Source organism: Mus musculus, chromosome 10 (genome assembly GCF_000001635.26).
Source record: "Mus musculus strain C57BL/6J chromosome 10, GRCm38.p6 C57BL/6J".
In the NCBI taxonomy this organism is placed as follows: domain Eukaryota; kingdom Metazoa; phylum Chordata; class Mammalia; order Rodentia; family Muridae; genus Mus; species Mus musculus.
The window spans coordinates 8,998,930-9,008,187 of NC_000076.6; positions in this window are offsets into that span (position 1 = coordinate 8,998,930).

The window sequence follows — 9,258 nt, forward strand, 5'->3', positions numbered from 1 at the left end:
TTTTCATCTTAATCACAGCATACAGTTTCAAGCAGATGTTTTCGAAAGTGCTTGACTTTTAAGCAGAGTGTTTACAGTGGCCTCTTGACAGAGGCTCTGCTGCTCTCAGCCCCAAATCTGCCTTGCAAATCAGGGCCTTGGGGGTGCGGGATGGCCTGGGAACAGAGGTTTTCAGAGCAATGAGTGCACAAGATCTTTGTTGGTTTACTTGGGGCTAGCAGTTCTTAAGGTATCTTAGAATACTGGGCCTGCCTAGCTGTTTCCTGAGCCAAACAGGCTAAGGGCAGACCCAAGAGCTGGCAGCCAGTATGTTCCACAGACCTGTGTTTGGACCCTCCAGCTCCTTCTGGCTGATCTTGGAAAGACAAGGTTTTATCATTGGCTACTGTATAAGGATGAAAAATGATAAAGTTGTTTGCTTCGGGAAATGACCCTCAGTTATTGAGGGTTATGCAGTAAGCCCTTAAAACTTACCAAAGAAGAGTCTTATGCCTGCCTAGGCTTTTCTTTTTTATTGTGTACAGGGAAACATGTATGTGCCATGGGAATTGGTTCTCATTCTAGCACGTGGGTTTGGGGGCTGGAACATCAAGCTTAGGGGCTAGTGCCTTTTATCCACTGAGTCATCTCTATCCTATGCTGGCATTGTTTACTATCACTGTGTTATGGACAAGGCTCAGATGTGTTAAGTAAGGCAGCCCAAGCGATACAATGGCCTGGCTGTGTGTTTTGGTACAAAGCTGAGGGTACCTCCCAGATAAATGCTTTCACTATGCTACCATCCCAGCCTGGGAGAAGCCATGACTACTTTCATGAGAGAAAGAAGTCAGAACTGGGGAACAGAGCCAGACCATGGAGAAAGGCTGGTGTCTGGGGTTGGCCCTAACACTGACACGGGGACCAACATCTTGACTTGTTTCCCTTTATAGGGGGTCCCTACCTTCCCTGTCCAGTCCTGAACTGGCCCAATGTGATCACCTAATAGGTCTATCGCAAGGCAATAGTGGGCTTCCTGGAAGCCGTGTGCCCTGATTCCAGCCCACTGTTTTTCTGTTTTTGTTCCTAGTATTATAATGAGAATATCACTTGATGCTGTAATCCAGTAAACTTTGTTGGCTTTTTTCCTCTCTAGCCACGAGCCTTATAATAATAAGGCCTTACCAAAATGAATAAATACTGCAGGCCTAATCTTCACTAACACAAGGAAGCACAGGGAACAAGCAAACAAAGCTGGGCATTTTTGTTTTTTCAAAAGAAAACAAAGTGGTAAGAAGGAAAAACAAAGCAAAGCAAAGCAAAGCAAAGCAAAGCAAAGCAAAGCAAAGCAAAGCAAAGCAAAGCAAAGCAAAAACTAGCTAAAAAGTTGTAAAAGTAGTCTAGAACTTAATGCTGCAAACTCCCCCATGCCCTTTGCACTCTGGAAAGTTACTGTCTGCAGTTACATATTGGAACTACCAGGAAAAGGCTTTTTAAATAGGTGTTCTTAGGCCAACCTGCTAGGTGCTGCATCAACATTTTAATGCCAGGGGAAAGCCAGGTTTGCATCTTCGCTCTAGATGTAAAGTGTTTTTGTGTTTTCATGAAGATTGCCCTTCTCTCTAGAGCACCAAAATATAGGGACCCTCAATATTGGGTGGTTTTTTCCCTTGGTAGTGGGGTAATGCTTCATGCATGCCAGGCAAGTACTTACCAGCAGTGAGCTAGATTCCTAGCCTTGCTCTTAGCTTTTACTAAATCAAGTTGCAAACACCCATTTATCTTTATTTGAAACATAGACATATCATTTTCTTCTCCTCTAGAACCTCTGTCTCTGTGTGATGTCTATTTTGAGATTTTAATGCATTTCCCAAGAAACCATGTTTTGTACACATTAGCCAGGAGGGGAGATGTACTGATGGAGCTTCCTACTGGCTACTTTATAAAACACAGTTTTAGGCTCAAAGCTACTTGAGACTTACTGAAACATCAGGGAGGCTGCCCTGCTAGTGGCAGTACCCCTCACGTTTTTCAGCAGAGCAGGACACAACCCAACAGAATCCCCATGGGAACCAGGCATCTTTCTGACTGCCTAACTCTTTGGAATGGTTTGTTGTGAGACCAATCTTTCTGAGACTCTGTGATGAGCATGGGCCACGGTATGGAGGGACTGGGGCTTGATGTGCAGACAGGTGCAACCAGAGCATGTTTGCTTTCTCAGTCTCCCTGTTAGTAAAAACACTTGGAGCCTTTAGGCTACACTAAGTACCAAGGGGATGTTGTTCATGATGGAGGCTGGAAATCCTACCTATTGGGTCAAGCACCATGGTCATAGAACAGCTGTTCGCTCTCTCTCTATATGTGCTCATCCACTACTATCTCAGGGCTGAGAAAAATCCCAAACATGCATCTTGGTAAGTTTTAGGAGTCTGTTTAATTAGGCCTCAGTATTGCTGGAGATAGATCTTGTGAGGCAGTAAGAGCTGTCAAATCATTAGTGAGAAAAGATGTTCATAATAGCAAAGGCATTTTGAACCGGCAAAAACAAAAACAAAAACAGATGACGACAACAACAACAACAAAAGCAAAATGAAAAACTAAAAAATCTCCCAAAATCAAAAAACACCCCAAACAAACAAACAACAACAAAAACAACAACAAAAGCCCCACTAAGCATGTCCTGTAGATTACCACAGTTTACTGCTAGAACACTTCTTTGGTGTATATTATCTTTAATTCTAGAGAACTGCGCCCGAAGAGATGAGGTGCTCAACCTTGGTCATGTACCCGAAAAGCAATGAGTTCAAGACCCACATTCAAGTTGCCTTTATTCCAGAGCCCAAAACTGTAACCAGCTTTTGCTAAACTTATTTATCACTTAACTTTATGTATTAACATTCAAGGGGATGGCGGTACATTTATGGGGGGACATGCCAATTCGTTGTATGAAATTTTGTTTCCTTCTTCCGTTTTTTAAAATTCACATTTTAAATGCTGGTACCATCAGCTTCTAACAATTATCAACAGCAAACATCAGAAGTGGTTCAGGCCAGAGTCACAAGCCATGGATACCCCTGTCAGAGAGAAAGCTAACCAGGATATATTGCAGTTGGTGTAGAGTGACAGAACTGTCACAAAGGTAATCATGTAAAAAACAGAACCTGCCATTGTTTCGACTTTCTGAGCTGGGGTTGTTTTCCCACGCTGGCTAATCACATACACACACACACACACACACACACACACACACACACACACATACACACACACACACACACACACAGACACACACACATACACACACACACACACACACATACACACACACATACACACATACACACATACACATACATACACATACATACACACACACACACACACACACACACACACACACACACACACACACACCCTTCTATTCACCATCTCCACCCCCTTCCCTTGGGATCAGGCTATGGAAAAAATCAAAACAGCTATAAACAGAGCAGGAAACACTAAGTTTTCAAACGTAACGGCTTATGATCTGAGTAAATCAAAAGAGCAAAGGGGGAGGGGACGAGTTGGGAGGAGGGTGGCGCACAATAAACTAGAAGTTAAGGCGCCAGCTGGAGGTTCTTTATAGTGGGCCTTGACAGTGGCTTCAAAGTTTTAGTGTTGCAGAAGATGAGAAGGAATTTTCAGAAGAAAGCTGAATTCTGGGATGTGAGTGGACACCTGAAAATGACAAGATCCTGGGACTAAACATGACTTCAAATCTAGTTCCTGTCTCGGGACTGGCCAGTTGGTTGATTATAAGGGGGCCGTGCTTAAAACATAGGCGCTTAAAACAGTGCTTAAAACATAGGTGGACGGACCTTATGCCCCCTAACCTCTGTGAACATGCCTACCCACTCCCCTCCCCACCACCTTTGGCCAGGGAATTTCAGGGTTCTGTAGTTATTATATCCAAATAGAATAATTGAGTTACAGGAATAGAAATGAATTTCACTCTTGAGAGTTGATTTCTGCTATTAATATTTTCATGGCAAATGTAGTTATCCTCTAAAGGATACCCTCTAAACAAAGTTATCCTCTAAACAGAGAGTCTCATCTGGGTCTCATGGACAGAATCCCCTAGAACAGCGTGTCAAACCTCAACTGTGGGTTTATGTGTGGTCTCTCTCTCTCTCATGGAGAGGGTTTATTGCTCTCAGAAGATCCATAGGGGAACTGAGAGACTCCTTTAGGGATTTAGATTCTGATGTCGTCTTGTGTCTCTAAGATCTTAGAGTTTCAAGGAAATTCTGTCTGGCTCAGCATTTGTAGTTTTCTGATAGCTGGAGGCTAGAGCTCAGAAGGCTTAAAAAACAGGAATACTCACAAACAACTGCAGAAAGACACACACACACACACACACACACACACACAGAAACAGACACACACACATGATGTGCATGAGCAGCAGGTGATATAAGCATGGTATATCTAGCAGTATCTCCATCCATGTTCTCATGTTTCTTTCAAGGGTCTCTGCTTGCTGCAGTGGGGTGCCCATTGGTACAACGTATGCCATAGGCTGTATGTAAATACTCAGGGTTCAACCTGTGCACCGCTAGTTTCTACAAGTTGTAGGGTCTTGGCCAAATTTATAACCCCACCCACTCCCTCCTCCAGTCTGTAAGATGATTCCTGTTTCTGGGAGGGGGAAATCAGAGAGAGAAAATGAGAGGGTACTGGCGGGGGGGGGGGGTAAATATGATAAAAATAGATTATATACACATATGCAAATGTCATAATGGAACCTATTATTATGTATAATGATAATGTTTTAAAAAGAAAGGACAATACCACTAAAAGATACTGAAATATAAAACCTTTCTTTAATATTAATTTGCCTGTGGCCAGCCAAAAGGCACTTGCTGCTAAGCCTGAGCACTCATGGTCAACCCCAGGACCAGCACAGCAGAAGGGGTGGGCCAACACCATCAAGTTGTCCTCAGCACTCCATACATATGCTGTGACATATGTGCCCCCCTGCCCTCCACCAGACAAAATAAATGAATATAAAAACATAATTTCCTGGATACAGATAAAATGCAAGCTGTGTTTTGTTTTTACCATTCTATTTTAAGAAAAAGGTAACATTTTATCATGGAATGTGTTTTTACGAATTGATAGTTTTTGGGGACTCTTTTCTCCCACCCCTGCACTAGGCCATAAAAACTTATGAATACCTTCATTTCAGTCAACCTAACTGTGGTGCTTCACAACCCTGGGGAGAGCTCTAAAAAATGTAGCATGTCTAAGAAGAAACAAAAGAGGATAAGTCTTGCCTCCTGGGAATTAGTGAGAGGGCTGGGGAGATGGCTCAGTCCTCAAGAGTGCACTGTTCTGGGGCTCACAACTGCCTGTCACTCCAGCTCTGGGGGATCCGATGCCCTTTGGTCTCTGAGGGCATCTCCACACTTGTGGTGCACACAAACTCATGCAGGCACACATGCATACATACACAAATAAATGAATAAGTAAGTCTTTTTTTTTTTTTTTTAATCTGAGGTTAAAAGGAGGCAACAAGGAACTAAATGCTCAAAACACAATTCCCTCCCCAAACCCTGGGGCTCATATATTCTTAGCTTCAGACTTTGGTGGTACTATAGATATAGAGCTGTCTTCTCTACCTCTCGTTCTCCCTCTCCCCCACCCCAACACTCCCCTCCCTTCCCTCTCTCCGTCTCTCCCATTTTCTCTCTCTTAATCTCCCCCACCCTCTTTTACCTTCTCCCCTCCTCTCCCCTTTCCCCCTTGTGTGTCCACATTTAAAGCTTTCTACTTATTTAATTTCTGAAGTCGGCACACTGAGACTTTTCGCACTGTACTCACACAGCCTATCATTAGCTTATTTTCAGCTGCCTCTTCCTGCACCCCCTTTCCACTTCATCCCCCAACCAAGCTCGTTTGCTTTCCGCCCCAGCATCTCCCTTTCTGCTTTTCCTGTATACATAACCCATTTTCTCTCTTTCCCACCTCCCCAAAGAGCTCTTTCTCTTCTCCCATGATCCCTTTTTCTCCTTTCATCTCCTACCAACACACACATAAATATACACACCTACTTTAGAATAATCTGGCACACATACATTTAATGTTATTAGCATCACCCATACTCAGATATCTACATGTTTTCGTAGCACAATTGTATGGATGTGCACACGTTCATATGAACCCATATGGTTTTGGTATATAAAGGAATTAGTCAATATTACAGAGAGAACACATCAATAAGGTCAAGCTTTGCATCCAAAATGTTGCTTTGAATTTATCTCAAATGTTCTGGACTGATAAAAAGCAATTACAGACTTATCTTTTCTCCACGACGGCTGGGTGAAGCCTAATTCTTTGTCAATACAGAACCAGCAAGTCCTGCTTGTCCTGACATTCCTCCTGCATGGCACCAGTGCCAGCTTGCCTATGGCTGAACCTGCCACCTGTGGATAGCTCTCACCTTCAAGTTCATTCTGTGCTCCACCGGGTGGCCCCTCTTGTCCCGAGGCTCGGAGCAAGGGAGAGCTTCTCTACTCCTCACCTTGTCCTGAACTCCCAATTCCTTGGCACAGCTCCTCTATCCCAGAGCCCCTGAGCCACCCATGATGCCCTCCAGGCTCTTAAAGCTACTTCTAGTGATGTGGCTGGTTCACTGGTTAGAGGAACATTCTTTCTGAGGGATGAGAGGGGACATTCCTCAGCTCCATTCAGGTGTGCCTGAGACCTACTTCCCAGCCGCTGACAGTGACGCAGCAAAGCCACTCGAGGACAGCGCTTCTAGCTCCCCTTCCCTGCTGCAGAGAAGGAATGCAGGTGGTGCCATCAAGATGACAGCTGAGCATGACATGTTCAGTAGTGTGGTGGCAATCACAACAGATGGCAGCTGTCACCAGACACTTGCATTGCACTATTCCATCGCAGAAGTCTCCAAGAGCAACAAAAGCATGGGGGAGTGCATCTAAGTTTTCCCCCATATGCTGTAAGCCCAGGCTAGTTACTTGGAAACTTCTGGGGCCTTATGTGACCTAGGCCTGTATGAGATAACTCACAGAGCTATCCCAGGAAGCAAGCACCTAGGACATATCCAAAGTTTTCTTTTAGCCATGCAGGGGACCTCTGAAGAGTGTGGACATGTTCCCTCTTGGCATTTGTGCTTAAGCATAGCATGAGGCCCAAGGCAAATGGAGGAAAAAAAAAACATCGAATGAATGAATGAATGAATGAATGAATGGTGCAATTGTTTCTGTACCTTTCCGTGAGATGGTACACTAGGGTGATGAACAGAAGCAGCTCCAGGTCCAAAGCCATCCAATGTTGTTGCGTAAGCGCAGTGATTTGTTCTATTTAAAGGTTTCTCTCTCTCTCTCTCTCTCTCTCTCTCTCTCTCTCTCTCTCTCTCTCTCTCTCAACCCCCCCCCCTTGAACAAGGGTCTTTATTAGCTGATGCTGGTCTCCAAGTTCATAAGTACTCGAAGGTGGCTTTGAGATTCCGATTCTTCTGCCTCTTCCTCCCGAGTGCTCTGATCACAGGTATGTCCCACCATGCTGTAAATGTAGCCCAGGTTCTGCCTTTTTAGGCAAGCACTCAAGGCCAGCTAAGCTATATCTCCAGCAAGAACTTTTAACTACAGAGTAATATATCTTAATAAATAGGATGTAAAGACTAACACTTTTTTTTAAAAAAAGAATGCCTCAACTTAGAGTAAGATTTAAGAATCTATTTTTAAGTCAGTATGTTTTTTTTTTTTCTTTTACCAAGCTTTAACTATTATCAGTGTGACAAAAGTGGGCCTTGGATGGAGGAACATCACCACACACAGCAGTGAATCCTGTTAGCACTTCCTTCTTGCCTCCCTCCCTCCCTCCCTCCCTCCCTTCCTCCCTCCCTCCCTCCTTTCCATTCCTTCTGTTCACACATAATGTGTGTAAGCGGCTGTGCATGCTGTGATACGTGTGGAGATCAGGGATAGCTATGTGGTGTCCATTTTCTCCTCCCGTACTTTGAACCCCTGTTGCCAAGCTTGTGCAACAAGCACCTTTTACCAGTGAGTCACCTCACTGGCCCATGCAATGCCTCCTTTTAGTGCTAAATTTCCATAACTCTAACATATCCTTTAACATACATGAGTATTACATAGGATATTTTTTGTATGTGCATGTGTATGGGTGTTTGCTTTCACCATACATGTTGAGATGCAGTCTTCCACTAGAATCCAGATCTCCTTGATTGGGCGCCTATAGTTGCTCTGGAGATCTCTTCCCTTCTCCAGAGTTCTGGCACCACACCCACCAGGCATTATGTGGGTGCTTGGGAATCCTAACTTCATTCCCCATGCTTGCCTAGCAAGCACTTTGGTCCACTGAGTCTTTCCCCTGACTCATATAGTAGTTTTGCAGTGTTCTTCATTTTTCTTTCTGTCTTATACTTTTTTTTTTGAGACACAAGTGTGTGTGTGTGGCACATGTGTGAATTCTTAAAATGTTTTAAAAAAAATATTTATTTTATTTATGAGCACATTGGAGCTGTCTTCAGACACACCAGGAGAGGGCATCAGATTCCATTACAGATGGTTGTGAGCCACCATGCGGTTGCTGGGATTTGAACTCAGGACCTCTGGAAGAACAGTCAAGTGCTCTTAACCACTGAGCCATCTCTCCAGCCCCCACATGTGTGAATTCTTACAGTTACTATTTCCTTTCTCTGTATATGTAGGATAAAGACAAAGTCAGCTTCCAAGAGAAATTATTGTGATCCGAATCCAAATAAAAGAAGGAATCAGAGAGGAGGAAGAGGAGGAGGAGGAAGAGGAAGAGGAGCAGGAAGAGTGGAAGTTATATGGGATGAGAAGGGAGGCACCGCCACCATTCAGATAGGTATAATAACACAGCTATCTCTAGGACTACACAAGGCTCCAGGAAAACATGGCTTCTGGAGGCCTTTAATATGTCAAGGTCAGGTGCCTGGCACAGTGACCTCCGGTCAGCACAAAGCAGGGAGTAAGGATGTAGAAACTCTTTGTGGTTAGCCTGTGTGATTTAATACTTCTTGCAGGATTCAAGAACAGATGTATTCTTAATTTAGACAAGCCAAGGGAAATGTCTCAGCTTCTGGTTTCTGTCTAGTCTCTTTTTATTTTATTTAATGTAAGCTCAAAATTTCCCTAGGCCTAGTGATCTCTGATGATGGTGTGTGTGTGTGTGTGTGTGTGTGTGTGTGTGTGTGTGTGTGTGTGAGAGAGAGAGAGAGAGAGAGAGAGAGGG